The sequence below is a fragment of the Echeneis naucrates genome, chromosome 2 (genome assembly GCF_900963305.1).
Source record: "Echeneis naucrates chromosome 2, fEcheNa1.1, whole genome shotgun sequence".
Lineage (NCBI taxonomy): Eukaryota > Metazoa > Chordata > Actinopteri > Carangiformes > Echeneidae > Echeneis > Echeneis naucrates.
Window position 1 is genome coordinate 8460280 of NC_042512.1, and position 17136 is coordinate 8477415.

General features: G+C 42.1%; 11 non-coding genes across 11 annotated transcripts; 8 read left to right on the forward strand and 3 right to left on the reverse strand.

The window, feature by feature from the left end:
* Positions 1-3385: 3385 nt before the first annotated feature.
* Positions 3386-3458, reverse strand: trnaa-agc (transfer RNA alanine (anticodon AGC)). Its single transcript has one exon. It is a non-coding gene; the product is annotated as a tRNA-Ala (tRNA).
* Positions 3459-4576: 1118 nt separating this feature from the next.
* trnaf-gaa (transfer RNA phenylalanine (anticodon GAA)) lies at positions 4577-4649 on the forward strand. The gene has a single exon. It is a non-coding gene; the product is annotated as a tRNA-Phe (tRNA).
* A 3496-nt stretch (positions 4650-8145) lies between these two features.
* trnai-aau (transfer RNA isoleucine (anticodon AAU)) lies at positions 8146-8219 on the forward strand. The gene has a single exon. It is a non-coding gene; the product is annotated as a tRNA-Ile (tRNA).
* Positions 8220-9878: 1659 nt separating this feature from the next.
* On the forward strand, positions 9879-9950 carry trnae-cuc (transfer RNA glutamic acid (anticodon CUC)). Its single transcript has one exon. It is a non-coding gene; the product is annotated as a tRNA-Glu (tRNA).
* Positions 9951-11601: 1651 nt separating this feature from the next.
* Positions 11602-11683, forward strand: trnal-aag (transfer RNA leucine (anticodon AAG)). The gene has a single exon. It is a non-coding gene; the product is annotated as a tRNA-Leu (tRNA).
* Positions 11684-11961: 278 nt separating this feature from the next.
* trnas-aga (transfer RNA serine (anticodon AGA)) lies at positions 11962-12043 on the forward strand. Its single transcript has one exon. It is a non-coding gene; the product is annotated as a tRNA-Ser (tRNA).
* A 641-nt stretch (positions 12044-12684) lies between these two features.
* trnas-uga (transfer RNA serine (anticodon UGA)) lies at positions 12685-12766 on the reverse strand. Its single transcript has one exon. It is a non-coding gene; the product is annotated as a tRNA-Ser (tRNA).
* A 455-nt stretch (positions 12767-13221) lies between these two features.
* On the forward strand, positions 13222-13294 carry trnak-cuu (transfer RNA lysine (anticodon CUU)). The gene has a single exon. It is a non-coding gene; the product is annotated as a tRNA-Lys (tRNA).
* Positions 13295-15442: 2148 nt separating this feature from the next.
* trnat-cgu (transfer RNA threonine (anticodon CGU)) lies at positions 15443-15516 on the forward strand. The gene has a single exon. It is a non-coding gene; the product is annotated as a tRNA-Thr (tRNA).
* A 577-nt stretch (positions 15517-16093) lies between these two features.
* Positions 16094-16175, forward strand: trnas-aga (transfer RNA serine (anticodon AGA)). The gene has a single exon. It is a non-coding gene; the product is annotated as a tRNA-Ser (tRNA).
* A 678-nt stretch (positions 16176-16853) lies between these two features.
* On the reverse strand, positions 16854-16927 carry trnan-guu (transfer RNA asparagine (anticodon GUU)). Its single transcript has one exon. It is a non-coding gene; the product is annotated as a tRNA-Asn (tRNA).
* Positions 16928-17136: the final 209 nt, after the last annotated feature.

The window sequence follows — 17136 nt, forward strand, 5'->3', positions numbered from 1 at the left end:
TGAAAATATCATACCTTTATGAATGCTAAAATATGAAAACATTAATGGAATATATAGAAAATACGATCGGCAAGTCACAAATATTTTTCAGAAATTTATAGCAAAGTATATCACAGTAAGTAGAAAATATGTTAAAAGACTGACAGCATAGGTCTCATATTGAGCGAAAATAGAAAATACACAAATAGAATTAATTTTCACAAAACTATAATGGTTTACAGTTTAGTTCTGATAAATGATTAATAAAGTGAGTAACTTAAGAAGGATTCATTGCTATTTCAATTCATATCAAATTATGTTCATGTCACACCATATGACGATTTTAGGCACTAATACAACAAACTGTCACATAAATTCTGATTCCGATGACAAATCTAAAAACATGTGTTTCTATAAACTTGAGGTAGTAGAACAAAAGTCAACCTTTTTTATGCCTCTTATTTGGATTTTTTGACAAAACCCATTTTTTCTGGTATATATGCTACAAAAAAAATTAGTAAGGACAAAAAAACAACAAAGCAAAAGTTAAAAAACTATCAAACATGTTCCAGTTTTTTGGTCAACCAGTAAAGATCCTGCAGTGAGCCTCTTTCGTCTTTTTCTTTACAATCGTCACAACCAAATGGTTTCTCTTCTCTATGGACCTTCATGTGCGGTTTAATGTTTTTCTTTAGTTTAAATCTTTTCCCACAAACATCACAGCTGAAGGGTTTCTCTTCTGTATGGACTTTCATGTGTCTGCTAAGGATTCCCTTTAGTTTACATCTTTTCCCGCAAACATCACAGCTGAAAGGGTTCTCTTCTGTGTGGACTACCATGTGTGATTTAAGGTTGATCTTTTGTTTAAATCTGTTCCCACAAACATCACAGCTGAAGGGTTTCTCTTCTGTGTGGACCTTCATGTGCCTTTTAAGGATTCCCTTTAGTTTAAATCTTTTCCCGCAAACATCACAGCTGAAGGGGTTCTCTTCTGTGTGGACTACCATGTGTGTTTTAAGGTTGTTCTTGACTTTAAATCTTTTCCCACAAACATCACAACCGAAGGGTTTATCTTCTGAATGGACCTTCATGTGTTTACTAAGGATTCCCTTTAGTTTAAAACTTTTCCCGCAAACATCACAGCTGAAGGGTTTCTCTTCTGTGTGGACTACCATATGTGATTCAAGATTATCTTGCTGCTTAAATCTTTTGCCACAAAATGAGCAGCCAAACGGTCTCTCCTCTGAGTGAACTTCCATGTGCTGTTTATTCAACTTTTTTTTAAACGTTTCCCCACGCTCTGGGCAGCTGCTGGGTTTCTCATTGCTGTCACATTTTCTAATATTTACATCACCTTCATCTATTTTCACATCTGACTGGGCCACTCTGGTTTCATGATAATCATTCTCACTGATTTCAGTATCAGAGGAGTCTGAGACCTCTTCCTCTGGATCTGGATCTGGTTGAAGAGGACTCTGTGGATCACAGCTCCTGGCCGGTTCATTCATCTCTTCATCCTCACTCTTCTCCTGAAACGGCCTCACAGGGTTCCTGGTCTCCTCCAGTCCTGGTACCTGGTCCTCCTCCTGTTCCTGTTTAAGGACTGGACTCTCTGAATCCTCCGGATCCGGACTGGAGGTGAACTCAGGAGGAACCTCTTTTTTCACCATCAGCTGCTGAACATCTGGAGGAAACGATTCAATAATGAATCCTCTTTATTAGCTACAATATGAACAGTTATTCCTCCAGCTGCTTCATTCTACATCTGCCAAATACAGTCCTCAGCCTTTCTCACTCATAAAAACAACCGACCCGTTTTGTGGATCAGGACTCGGGGCTGCAGCAGCTCCAGCTGGCTCCTCTGCCGGTCGATCTCCTGCCTGAAGCCCGAAGCCTCCTCCTCATATCCGGCTACCATTCTGTCCACGGCCGCTAAGATCTCCCGGCAGGCGGCGGCAAGTCTGTCGGTGACAAAACCCCGCAGGACTTCTGCTGTGGACATTTTACCTCCTTCACTTTCCAGCTGAGGGACAAAGACTGCCAGTCCTGTTTGTGTGCAGCAAATATACGGATATTATCAGTATGAGACACTTTATCAAAACATTTCCTATATTATTTTTTTAAACATTGATTCAATGTGGTCCTTAACCTGCAATATGCCCTTTAAGGTAACATTTGTGACTTTCTAACTACTTTCTTAACCCTCCACCCTCCATATCATTGATAAAACTTGCTGACTTGTGATTGACTTCTGAAATCACCAACACTACCCCAACAAATAGCACTTACTGCTCTCAGAACACAAGTCTGTGCTTCAGTTGGGGAAACGTTGGTGACAAATGCACTAATTTAGCTGATCTGACGAAATGTATTAATTTTTGTCCAAATTCCATCCAGGACAACCCCAAAGAGAAGCACTTGTACAACAGGAAGTCTTCCGTCTTTTTATTTGAAATGATCATTGTTGCATTCTAAGAAGAAGTTGTTGTCTTTGTCAGTCAGCACTGCTCCAACAAGTAGCACTTACTGAATTCAACAGTCAAGTCAGTGCTCAAGTTAAGGTAACATTTGTGACTTTCAAACTACTTTCTTTGCCCCCAATTGATTAATTGATAAAACTTGTTGTCCTGGTGATTGAAAAAAAGAAGGAATTGCATTCCTCATCTTTTTTGTCCAAATTCCAACCAGGACAACCCCAAAGAGAAGCACTTATGCACAAAGTATTCATCATTGCCTCTGATTGGAGTGATCCGAGTTAGATCTGAAGAAAACATGGCTCCAAGAATTAATGTGGTTTTTGTCAATTAACACTGAAAGTGGAAAAAGAGAGCAAAGAGAATAGAAGTCACATTAAGCTTTCATTTTTACCTCACTTAGGATCTTCTCCTCAAGAGTCTATGCAGCAACTTTCCAGTTGTGTCACTGTTCGAATGGACTTCCTTTCAGGCTTTTACCTGAATTTATCTTCTACCTGAATGAAACCACTCCCACAGCTGCCTGTTTACTTAGTTTGGGCGGTTTGAATGGTCTTGGTAATGGTTTGTAATGAAGAACACATTTAGTCCATCAGGAACAGACAACGATCCTCTTAAATTCATGAGGACCGTTAGCATATGGTGAGAGGACTGTTAACTGCAGTGATTAGGGATTAGGGTTGTGTTGTTGTAGCTGATCTCAAGACATCCATTTAAAATTGCAAATCATCATAATTTTTACTGAATTTCTGAGCAGGACAACCCCAAAGAGAAGCATTTATGCAGAAAGGAATAACTGTAGCATATCTGAGTTAGAGCCTCAGATATGGCTATGGAAGTGCAACAGTCAGAGCTCCATACACAATAACAGTCTTGCTTCTGTTTACCAAAAGCCTCCAAAGTCCACCCTGTAAAAAAGAGCTAAAGTCTTGTGGAGAATGTGGGCATCGATCCCACTACCTCTCACATGCTAAGCGAGCGCTCTACCATTTGAGCTAATTCCCCTGTATGCATGCTAGTACACATTTTAATTTCTGGTGATGACGTCACCCAGCCCCCCCATGTTCTCCAAACGGACCCAAAGTGGTACCATTCATTTGTGCTTGCAAAGCTTTAAGTCCATGATTGTGATACATATACTGATCTTTACTTGCACGTTCACAGCGTGATTATATATATTTTGATCTTGGCAGGTGACCGATTGTCTGTAAGTTTTAAAATCTGTTGTTAGTTTTATTAACTTTTGGAAATGAATCACTTTATGCGTATTGTTTCTGGAGAGCTCACAGGGGTGCAGTATCTGCTCCAGCAGACCGGTCAGGTGCTGCAGGATGTGCACCCTGATTCACCTCCTCATTGAGGAGCATGATGTGTAATTAAATCTAAAACTGATGTTAGACTGAAGATCTAAAGGTCCCTGGTTTGATCCCGGGTTTCAGCATCAGAGGTGGACCTTGTTTTGACCTACATTTCCAATATTCTGCCTCGTCTTTCAACCACACCACAACCACATGAAATATTGTGAGGTTGAATGCTGCACGCTGACTGGTTGTGTGTCCAAATGGCTTCAAAGACATCTTTCTGCCATTCACTCCTCCAAACCTTTGGACACAGCTTTGAGCTTTCTCACAGGTGACACAGGTGTCATTATTTCAGTGAAGATGTATGTGATATTGTGACCAAGGAACTGTATTCAGGCTCCAGTCGCTTTATGCAGGTCATCTCTCTCTCTGCCATTTACTAATATATATATATTATATTAGTATATTTGTACCAACCAGCACCAACAACTAAAACACTGTTCCTCTTGTCCAGATTCTGCAGGTAAAAGCTGATTCAAAGAAAAGAGGGATTGGCATTCCTCATCTTTTTTGTCCAAATTCCAACCAGGACCAGAACAGAGAAACACAAAGAATTCATCAGTGTCTCTGATTGGAGTGAATCAATAGATTCTGTAATTGAAGTCATCTAACGTCTAAGAAGACATCAATTTAAAACTTGTGATCGTTTTAATTGAAATCCCAACCAAGGTTTGGAAGGGGGGGCGGGGGGGGGGGGGGGGGGGTGACAATGACAGGAGGGTTAAAGAGCAGTGTTCATGGGCAAAAACAAGCAGAACTGTCGCAGAAATAGCTCAGTTGGGAGAGCGTTAGACTGAAGATCTAAAGGTCCCTGGTTCAATCCCGGGTTTCGGCATCAAAGGTAGTACCTGAGTGAGATTCGAACTCATCTTTTTTTTTAGCTACATTTCCAATATTCTCCCTCCTCTTTCAACCACACCATGAAATATTGTGAGGGTGGATGCGTCACGCTGACTGGTTGTGTGTCCAAAAGGCTGTCAAAGACGCCATTTTCTCGTGGAAGATCACAAGATTTTTCAGATGATGTGGTCCTTTTGGCACCATCAGCCTGAGATCTACAGGGTTCATTGGAAAGTCAGTCAGCTCTGCCTGGATACAACAGTGGTCAGGGCTGTATGATGTATGTTTATACTGAAACACTGACAGCTCTCCTCCATCTCCCTCTTTTACTTACTCTGGGTTCCAGGCCTCGTTGGTGCAGCAGGCAGTGTGTCAGTCTCATAATCTGACCAACGAGAAATATTTATGGCACCCAGAGTGAGAAGCAGTAGATACAAACCCACAACAACACTCACACATTGTTTAACACATTCAACATGGAGAATGTTGTCTATCATATCTATAATATTGATCGTTGTAACCTACAGCTGATGAAAACCCAAAAATAGTTTGTTTCTACAACATCTGACTTTAGCAACAAGGAACTGCTGGGATTTAAACACAGGCTGCTTTAACCAGCCAACATACACAACCTTTATCTGCATTGAAATCATTCAGCCTGTTACCGGCTCAAATCCACAGCACTCTACTCAGCTGTTTTTGTTGGATAGTTTCTGGTTTGGTTTCATATCTTCCACAAAACTTCAGGCTGCTCCAAAGGGAGACATGGAGACTGTGACAGTTAACTGACTGGTCAGAGAGAGTGCTGTGTCTTTTTAATGGAACTTATGCTGAGGAAGTTACATGAGTTTAACTCAACAACCTTAAACTTCATCAATGAGGCACTGCGGGGATTTGAACTAGACAGGCGCTTTGACCAACTAAGCCACAGCACCACACTGATATGTGAGGATGTATTTTTGATCTGAAAATACCCCCAACATACGTGGCTGACCATCATGACTCTTCCCAAAGTTTCTTTAGCATATAATAAACTGTCACATTAATGTCCTGAATGTGCTGTGTGTAAATAATGAGGTTCATCAAAACAAAGTCAGAACCAGAGCTCAGGCTGTTGGTACACAAACAAAGAAAGGCATACTTGTGGATTCACAAGATTATATCAGGATCTGACCTTTTCCTGTTCCATCAGTAACCATCAAAGGAGATGCTGATTCTGTGATGTCACAAAGGTTCTAATGACATCACAGAGATCAAAGACTCCTCCCACTTTTTTGTCATGGCCTCCACAGTAGAGTGCACACTGTTAATGAAGCTCAAAAGGCAATCATGGTCCTGCCAGATACCTTTGAGTTCTGCCAACAGAAGCGACTGGAACTGTTTATATATTATAATGGCAGGCTGGCACTGGCCTCCTAAGCCAGGGATTGTGGGTTCGAGTCCCATCTGGTGTGGTTTACAGCAGAGTGGTGCAGTGGCACTTCTGTTGTTGGCTACAAGACATCCTGCAGTGCTTCGCTCTCAGTGGAGTTCCTGCTCATCACTTCCTTCATTACAGCTTTGTTCAGCAGAAGGAAATTTGGTGATTTATTGCTTTTCACGCTCGGAAAACTTTAGTCAGACTAATGACAGCCCGTCAGAAAGTTGTGTCCAAATGTTTGGGTGTCACGACAAAGCAAATCTGTTTAATTGATTTGGTTTGTTTGTTTTAAACAGATTCTTATTTGAGAGAATCAGCACTCATCACAGTAATTTACAGTGACAAGCCTCCCTCTGTCTTTTCTTTCTCCCTTTGTAATTTCAACCCCCCCCCACCCCCATGTGAAAACATGCAGTGTTTGGCAGGGGGCACACACAGCCCATCACTGCAGATCAGCAGGTCTGACTGAAAACATACTGTAAAGTATGAACCACAGCACTGCTGGGGTTTGAATGTGTAGAGAGCGAGAGGTCAACACTTGTGCTCCTCACAGTTGTGTGTCACTTGTGTGTCTGAAGAGCTGCTGCCTTTGATAGATCGCCTGATGATGTCACATTACTCACAGAATGAAACTCCTCCTTTGAAGCTGCTTTGAAGAATTTCCAAAATCACATGTGATTCAGATGTAAACACAATGGCTGCCTCACTGTCACCATTCAGAACAGCTGAGAAGCTGATTGATCATTCAAAAACTCTGTGCAGTCATATTCAAATAATAAACAATGTTCTACGTTGCTCAAAGTGAGATTTACAGTTTACTTCATCCTCACACTACATGCTAATGTTAGCACAGTTGCACTGCCCCTTTCCTCTACATTGGTTTCTGTTTCCTCATCAGAGACTGGCAGCTGGACGAACATGTCAGGATGGTCGGTGGTCTAAGGCTCCAGACTCAAGGTTAACTCCTTGAGAGATGTGTTTGCTTTCCCACTAAAACTTGAAAACATATCAAAGTAATACTTATCCAGAGCTTTCAGTTGTCACCCTACCACTTCAAATGTGAAACTGACATGTGCAAATATGGAATGATGCAATAACAGCCAAACAAGTACAGAGTACCCAGGCTGCCTCCTTCGAGCTATTCACTTTTTTTTTTCCAAAGCTTAGCTTGCATGCCAGTACTGGGGAATTAGCTCAAATGGTAGAGCGCTCGCTTAGCATGTGAGAGGTAGTGGCATCGATGCCCACATTCTCCACAAGACTTTAGCTCTTTGGAGATACAGCAACAAGTGAACTAAACACAGCAGGTCCCTGGGTGGGCTTTGGAGCCTTTTGGGAAACAGAAGCAGGACTGTTATTGTGTATGGACCTTTTACTGTTTCCTTTAGTTTTCAGCTGATCATTAGCTGTGGATGGACCTGGTATCTGCTATCTGGAGCTTTGCTTGGTTTCACCTCCTCAACCAAAGTTGAAGCTACCTGAAGGAGACATGATGGAATAGGATGGAATATGGCCCCTCACTCAGTGCTTGTCTTGTGTCTTTTGTTTCTTTCAGAAATCAAAATAATTTGATGTTTGGTGTCAGTTTATGGGAAGTAAAAAGGTCAGTCATTTTCTGTTCATACTTTATTTCATAAAGGTAACACATTCTCATAAAGCAGAAGTTTAAAGAAACCAGATGTAATAGCTTCAATTAGGTGGCCAAATAAGTTTTGTGGCTCTGAGTGGGTTTTAATTTGGTGGAAATGGGCCCAAATAACTCTTTTAGTGCTAAAGGTTGCAGACCCCTGATCGAGGGGTATGATTCTGACTTTGGGTGCAAGAGGTTCTGTGTGTAAATCCCAGAGGAGCCCCTCATATGATGTGTCCACTGTCTGCAGTTCCACTATTCAAGTGTCAGTAAGTTAGACAACATGAATTCAGGAAGGCTTCTCTGACTTCAACAGGTTCTGTTCAATGTGCTCTAACTGCTTATAAATGTCTCACTGGATCAAAAGCTTTGAGCTACGATAGGCTATGTAATTATTTAAGTTTGATTTGTAAAAATAAGCCAATAAAACACTTTCACACAGGCCGGTTAGCTCAGCTGGTTAGAGCGTGGTGCTAATAACGCCAAGGTCATGGGTTCAATCCCCATACTGGCCACAAGCAGCATCTCAGAACTTGGTGTTGTTCTCTCCATATACTTCAATGCAGTCTTTTTCCAACCAGTGGAACTGCCCCCTGGTGGTCATTAGAAGTGCAGCTTAACTTATCAGATACAACAATAACACAAAGTTACAATGATCAGAGCAAAGACTGCAGACTGATCATTTCCTTTCAAGTCCAACAATCCATGAGGGGAGAAAAATTCATGGCACCCAGAGTGAGAAGCAAACCCCAAAACTAAGGAGCACAAATGCACATTGCATTTATCATACAAAACAAAAAGACTTTTTTTTGGTTATTTATGCACTCAAAAGTTTTACCTGTCGCAGGATCTCAGAAGCTAAAGCTGCCACACCATGCAGGGGATGTAGCTCAGTGATCAAGATGGATCCAGTCAAGTGCTGGTAGAGACGATGGAACAGATGATAAACTGACAACAGGACATTAAAATCAGCCACACTCAGAGACCACGTGGCCTAAAGGATGAGTAGTCTGCCTTTGGATCAGAAGGCTGTGGGTTGGAGTCCCTTTGTGGTTGGTCAGAGGTGTATTACAGGTGAAGGGAATAAACAATTTGAAATTTACTAAATATCTTTTTATCTCTCATTTCGGCTTTAACTTAAGAAACAATGCCTGGTAACGTGGGTAGAAGATAATATAATACATAATTAAAAAACAAAACTCTGTCTTCTGCTCTATAAGACATTACTGGGACAAGATTCCATCGCCTTTGAAATGATTCAGTTGCCTTTGAAGTGACTGTGATGTCATTGGCTCCCCATAATTCCATGTAAATACCAGCTGGCAGACAGAGTCACATCACAGTACATGCACAGGAGAACTACAGCGAAACACACTGACAAACACAAACATCATGCCAAAGAGGATGAAGATCGCACATGGAGGCCAAAATAACGGCAACACAGCAGAAGAAGGCCTGCTGAGGGAAAATGAAATGATAAAAAAACAAGTGAACTAGTTGTTGTGGCTGTGTTGAGCAGATGGAAATTTGATGATTGTCCTTTTCGTAGAACATTGTTTATGATTTGATCACTGCCTGAGCAGAGGATGGTTTCCATCATCCACCTCTGGGTTTTGGGCCCAGCACTCTTCCACTGCTCCACTCTCCTTACAGGTGATGTTACCAACCTGTGATCTTGATGATGATGATTTGTTTACTTTGTGCGTCAAATCTTAAAAAAAAAAAAAAAATCCATCAATGACGGAGAATTCTCGGTTAATGCAAGCCCTGGTGGATTTGGCCATGTGGAATTTGTTTGGGCATGTTGTTGTTTTTCACAGATTTGAGTTTAAATGGAGGAGAGTTGAGTTTAAGCAAGTTTTGCAATTTAAAAATGAAGAAGTCTAAATATATCAACTCCCTTCCTTCTTCTGCACTGTTATGTTCTAATATGTCTCTGACTCCACCTTAAACTTTGCTGTCTTACTGTGCTATGCAACATGACAACGGGCTCGTCCGGGATTAGAATTTGGGACCTCTCGCACCCGAAGCCAGAATCATACCCCTAGTCCAACGAGCCTTGTACAGTAGGAGATTTATGGAATTTAAAATGTTCTGAGGGGGAGAACTTTTCGGTCATCAAAAATCTCACACAGAGCATTGATCATACACTACAACATTTGGTGCCCACACACTCCCTGGTGGTCTAGTGGCTAGGATTCGGCGCTCTCACCGCCGCGGCCGGGGTTCGATTCCCCGTCAGGGAAAATGTTTTTACTGAAAAATACAGGTGATTGACCCCAGAACATAAATATGTCATCATGCACCTGGGGGGTATTTCAGGTAGGAGTTTCAACGAACTTCTATCCCTAAACTCTGAGTTGACTTACTCTGAGATGAGAAACTCTAAGTATCTGGTTCCAGAACAGCTGATCTTAGTTGGTTCAATCAACTCTGAGTATGGTCACCTTGAGTTGCGCACATGCACAACCTCTATAAAAGCCATCATCAATGGAGTCCCATCACTGTTTCCAATCATCGTTACTGCAGCAGGCAGCACTCTATGGTGGAGGTCATGAGAAAAAGTGGGAGGAGTTTAAATGTTTAAATCGTTTAAATGTTGGTTGTATTTTGCATTTGTCAGCTGAATCCACAGTCAGTGAAATGATGAAGTAAATCCAGGAAAGGAAATAAATCCAGTTCACTGAAGCGTGCTGGGCCCATAACCCAGAGGTCGATGGATCAAAACCATCCTCTGCTATCCTAAAACACTGGATGTCTCATCATCTAGCTGGAAGATGTCAGGAGATTTTAAGCAGCAGGGTGTTGGCGTCCAGCAGGGCTGTGCTTTCTGTCCAATTCTGTTAGTGATGTTCATGGACAGGATTTTGGGAAGCCGTGGTGAGGAGGGGTTCCAGGTCAGTATCTGGAGGATTTTGCAGATGATGTGCTCCTTTCGGCACCATCAGCCTGAGAACAACAGCACTCATTGGTTCGGTTGCCATCCACAGTTCATCACTTCTATTTTAATTCCTTCTTCAAATCTTCATTTTTATCATTCAGTATGTTTTGCTGTGTTTGAACTCCTGAACGCTTTGATCTACAGAAAGAGGACATGACCTGACTGTGTGTCACATAAATGTATGAAACCAATCTGTTAAAGTGAAGCTGAAATGAATCCTTGTAGCATTAATTGTTCAGCAGCATGACTTGTCATGATACTGAGGTTGTGTCCTGTTTGGGGGTCACCACAGAGGAGGAGCTAGTGAGGACAGGCAGCATTATCAATGGCCTCATCCCATCCCATCTTTTTTTTCTACAACATCTGACTTTAGCAACAAGGAACTGCTGGGAGACATGAAGACTGTGCAGTTCAGTGACTGGTCAGAGAGAGTGCTGTGTCCTTGTATCCTGTATTTTGGATCTGAAAATACCCTCAACATACGTGGCTGACCATCATGAGTCTGAACAAGGTTTCTTTAGCATATATTAAACTGTCACATTAATGTCCTGAATGTGCTGTGTGTAAATAATGAGGTTCATCAAAACAAAGTCAGAACCAGAGCTCAGGCTGTTGGTACACAAACAAAGAAAGGCATACTTGTGGATTCACAAGATTATATCAGGATCTGACCTTTTCCTGTTCCATCAGTAACCATCAAAGGAGATGCTGATTCTGTGATGTCACAAAGGTTCTAATGACATCACAGAGATCAAAGGCTCCTCCCATTTTTTCTCATGACCTCCACAGTAGAGTGCACTCTGTTAATGAAGCTCAAAAGACAATCATGGTCCTGCCAGATACGTTTGACAACAAAACTGGAACTATTTGGACTGAACTGGATTTGAAACCTTCACTGTTGGACTTTGGAGAAGTGGGTGGTGAACATCCAGCATGAATTTAAACAGTCATACAGTGGTAGTGTGGCCGAGCGGTCCAAGGCGCTGGATTAAGGCTCCAGTCTCTTCGGAGGCGTGGGTTCGAATCCCAGCACTGCCAGTTTGTTTCTTGTCAATGAAAACCAATCCACTAAGTCAGGCACTTTTCATCTCCCTGTGAACAAAAGTTACAGTGACAGACGATACCAACACCAGCTGGGCTGAAATGAGAAACATCACAGTCAGCCTTTTCAGACCCAGGTAGGTTTGGAGGTCTACCAGGTCCAATTCTCTCCAGATGTCCCCAAACACACGCTTCCCCTCCAGGTTTGTCATCTCCAGTATAATTCCCTCAAGGAAAAAGAGTTGGAAGCTGTGCTGGGAGCTTTGCTGTGTGTGGTTGTTGTGGCCGAGTGGTTAAGGCGATGGACTAGAAATCCATTGGGGTTTCCCCGCACAGGTTCTAATCCTGCCAACAACGGTTGGTTGTTTCTCTGGTTTGGGAAGCCTTTCAATTGTTCCAGTTGTGCTTCTGAGCAAGCTATTAGCTTTTAAAACTAAATTTATTTTAAAGTCACAAGAGCATCTGAATCTCCAAAGAAATAACGATACAAAAATAACTATACTAAATAAATAAGACAAAATAAATTAATTGACCATTAACTGTTATTTTTATTTTTTTCCAAAATAAGCTTTTCCTCCGGAGCCACAGGTTGCCGACACCGGCCCTAATCTAAGTGATTTCCATGTATTCTTCATTGTGAGACAATGTTAAGGAGGGAATTAATGTTATGTAAATATAATGATACATTATATCGTCTATATTAATTTACATTATCTGAATTTTTTGTCAGGCTTCCTCTCTTGCCTTGTTTGCAGAAACACTGTTGCAGTGTTGCTATTCTCGTTCTTGCGTCCATGGCCTGGAAGTGGAACTAAAGGTGTGTCCCTATCACCGACCTTGATAATGAAAACTGAGCACCAGTCAGTGGTCTGATCCTCGAAGATGAGTCCTAACAACAGCACTCAGCTGTCCCATATTTTAATGCCGTGCATATTACAGATATTCTTTAACCTGCTCTGGAGCTCTCTCACTGGGAAACTTGGTCAAAAATGACTAGCCGTTGTTGGCAGGATTCGAACCTACGCAGGGACACCCCAATGGATTTCAAGTCCACCTCCTTAACCACGCGGCCACAACAACAAGCAGCTGTGTAGATTTCTTAAATAAATAAAAACTTTTCTCAAGCTAAGCAGCAATGGCCGGGAATCAAAACCAGGCCAGCAGCTTGGAACAACATTAGGAACGAAACAGCTGCACACAAACAAAGTAATCATTAACAGCCCTTCAAGAAGGGGGACCAGAGGGTGTGTACTAACGACAGGGTCATCACAGTTGCATCAGTGGCCACCATCACTTCAAATAACCCAAATGGGAAAGATCCTTATTGACAGAATTGTTGCGCTTTGCTACATCTGAACTAAAGATACAAATAAAATAATCTAAATTGGCTTTTATTTTGAAATGTTTGTAAAACTGCTCTTGTTCTTTCTGCAGCTCAAAGCATCAAGGAGCATACATACAACGCAGCATAATGATAAAAATAAACAGTCTGTATTTTTTGGGAATTTTTAGGAAAATTTTTTGCAGCTTTAGCAGCCCGGCTAGCTCAGTCGGTAGAGCATGAGACTCTTAATCTCAGGGTCATGGGTTCGAGCCCCACGTTGGGCGATAAGTAGTTTCTTTTTTTTTTTTTTTCGACCCAAACTTACCCAGCAGAACACTGCCTGGTTATGAGCAGGTTAAAAAGTACTGAGACTTCCACCTGCAGTCTATCCAATGACCAGCAGGGGGCTCCACTGGTTGACAAAAACAGCCAGGATGGCCGAGCGGTCCAAGGCGCTGTGTTCAGGTCGTAGTCTCCTCTGGAGGCGTGGGTTTGAAAGGGTCATCTCTGCAGTTGTTCTCTGAAACCGTCTGTATCTGTATCGTAGAAGAAGTAAAAACAAATGGGAAAATAACACTCAGTAACATTTATGTTTGTATGTATTGTATGTTGTTGTTGCAACATGGAAAGACTAACGCAACCACCAACGAGGATGGGATTCCAACCCACGCGTGCAGAGCACAACGGATTAGCAGTCCATCGCCTTAATCACTCGGCCTCCTCGTCATGTTTGATACTTGTCCTGGAGTCTCCAGGGGAGACTGCGACCTGAACGCAGCACCTTAGAACGCTCAGCCATTCTGACGACAGAAGCTGAAAAATTTGCCTATCAAAGTGAGTCCAGTCATTCCAATACACAATGACCACGATCTGATCAGATCACATGGAGGCTCAGAGTTTGCACTTGCTCACACGTGTGGAGTGGACAAAACAGGTTGTCTACAGGTTAAGGTTTCACATTGGAACCTTCACTGTGTGAAAGGACAAATTTTCTTTCACCTCTACTGTTGTAAGGTTTTGGGACAAAGGTATTTTGTCTACGTGGTCTAGTGGCTAGGATTCGGCGCTCTCACCGCCGCGGCCTGGGTTCGATTCCCGGTCAGGGAAAGTGTTTTTACTGAAAAATACAGATGATTGAAAAATTTAATTATTTTGAACTCTCTCGAAAAAGCTTTGAAACCTGTTGATATTGTTAAAGCGGCCTTTTCTCAAAGCTTAGCTTGCATGCTAGCATGGCAGGGGAATTAGCTCAAATGGTAGACCGCTAGCTTAGCATGTGAGAGGTAGTGGGATCAATGCCCACATTCTCCACAAGACTTTAGCTATTTGGAGATACAGCAACAAGTGAACTAAACACAGCAAGTCTTCGTTTTTTTTTTTGTATGGATTCATGGCAGAGGTTACAAAATTAAGGTCGAGGTGGTCAGTGGATCAGCAACAACCACAAAATTACTGTTTCTCTTGTCCAGAGATTGCAATGATAATTTTGTGGTTCATGGTGTTGATGCAGAGACAGAACTTCACAACTCTCTGACAGAGAAGCTGGATGCTGCTGTTGTGCATTTAAACTGGAAAATAGTGAGATGACACCTGTTGTGTCATTCTTTATACTTGTCTATGCAGAGCGGTGAAATGGTCCATAGAAGTCTAATATATCATCGAAGCATGTTAAAGGAACTGAGGTTCTAGTCACAAACACTAACTCCTCATTATTAACTGAAGCTGCACCCCGTATAAGGCTCAAACTCATGACCTTCAGATGATGAGACTGACGTGCTGCCTACTGCACCGAATGTTTCAAGGAACCCAAATAGGAAAGTTGCTTATTGACAGCATTGTTGTGCTTTGCTACATCTGAGCTAAAGATACAAATAAACTAATATAAATTGCCTTTTATTTTGAAATGCTTGTGTGGTGCGACTGCTCTTTATACTTTCTGTAGCTTAAAGCGTTAACGAGTTGAAACGCAGCAAAACATATTAAATGATAAAAGTAAAAATACAAATACAATAAAAAATTGTACGGTCCATGGTGTAATTGTTAGCACTCTAAATTTGTCATTCATAACAGTTTTAGATTTAATTAAACAATTCAAGATTGTTGTGTGTGTGTTGTGGATGAAAAATCTGCATAAAATGGGAATATGATTGCTTGACAATCAAGGGTTAGGACTGAAAACTCTAAAGCCTGTGGCTCCCTGTGGTAGAAATGGACAGCAGTTGTTGGACTAAAGGTAACTCAGCTGTTACTGAATCTGTACAGGCTGACTGAGTACAGCTGAGTTAGATGTAACAAACTTAAGTTTCCAAGGAGGACTCTGCTATTCATGTCTATTAAATGTTGTTTAAGAACAGTTGAGTAGAGTGCTGTGGATGTGAGATGTTGTAGTGTATGATCAATCTGAACCTCTGCATATACATGTACATCAGAGTGGTGCTGTGGCCTAGCTGGTCAAAGCACCTGTCTCGTAAACAGGAGATCCTGTGTTCAAATCCCAGCAGTGCCTCATTCATAATGTAAGATGTTGTAGATAGGAAACACTTATACATGGGAAGTGCACGTTCTACCACTGACCTACATCCTCTGCATGGTCTGGCAGCATTAGCTAACCAGATAGCTTCTGAGCTCCTGCAACACCGATCTGTCTGATGAAGCCTTTTGGATGAGATGAGGACATTGATGATGCTGCTGAATTTAGGTCACCTGCACTTATGTCAACAGTCAGAGCTCCATACACAATAAGAGTACTGAAGAAAAATACTTTAAACATGAGCTCTGTGTCACATTCATGCAGCTTGTGTAGAAACAGTTCATTCCATCAGAATGAACCTTCACCTGTTCAGGTAACAGTTTGGTAACAGTCAAAGCTCCATACACAACAACAGTCCTGCTTCTGTTTACCAAAAGGCTCCAAAGCCCACCCAGAGACCTGCTGTGTTTAGTTCACTTGTTGCTGTATCTCCAAAGAGCTGAAGTCTTGTGGAGAATGTGGGCATCGATCACAACAAGAAGGTGCCCTGTCCTTTGAGGAGGAAACTATCCAGGCTGGAAAATGTTGAGTCACGGGAACTTTCCTGCCTGTGGTTGTTGTGGCCGAGTGGTTAAGGCGATGGACTAGAAATCCATTGGGGTTTCCCCACGCAGGTTTGAATCCTGCCAACAACATTTACTTCCTTTTATGGACCAAGTTTCCCATTTGGGGAGAGACACAGCTGAGTGCTGTTGTTAGGACTCTAAGAGGAGGAGAGCACTCACTGGTGCTCAGTTATCATTATCAAGGCCGGTGATAGGGACACACCTTTAGTTCCACTTCCAGGTCATGGAAGCAATAATGAGAAGTCATTTCTACTGTGTGCTGTGCTGAAATAGCTCATTTGGGGGAGCGAACAAAAGGACCCACAACAGCTGCTGAAACCCAGGATTGAAACAGGGACCTTTAAATCTTTAATGTAACGCTCTCCCAAACAGGCAGGATCTCTGTGAGACACAAACGGAGCAACATTTAGGATAATTATAGCTTATTATAGAGCCCACACTTTAAGAACGGCGGCCCTATAAGCATCCAACAGCATCACTGAGTCAGGAGCAGCACAGTGACAACTGTACACATTACTGGAGGAAGAGATAAATGACATTCTCCATCAATTTGAGTCAGTGAGGAAATATGTGAAGAGAAGAAACTGCTCGTTCTCCTTCAACAGTTTTATCTGAGGAAAAGTCACTTCCTCTTTTCAGGAATCAACTTCTACCATCTGTCCACTAGATGGAGATTACTGAGCATCAACGTAAAAATCCTCCGGTCTTCCATGTGTGAACTATAATACCAGTGAATTAAACAAAACACGTCCCTGGGTGGGCTCGAACCACCATCCTTTCAGTTAACAGCCGAACACGCTGACCGATTGCGCCACAGAGACATGATGACCAGTTCCTGTTACAGCCTAAAACCATAAACTGAACATGAATCCAGCACTCAGCGTTACAGCAGCACACCTCTGTTACTGTGGAGCTGTGTCTCTTTTCTACTTTATTATAGATGACAGAAAAAAACTCCAGATAAGAAGCAGCTGTACATGCAGTGACTAGTTCTCCTGTTCAGGTATCGTCTCTCAGGGCATCATGTGTT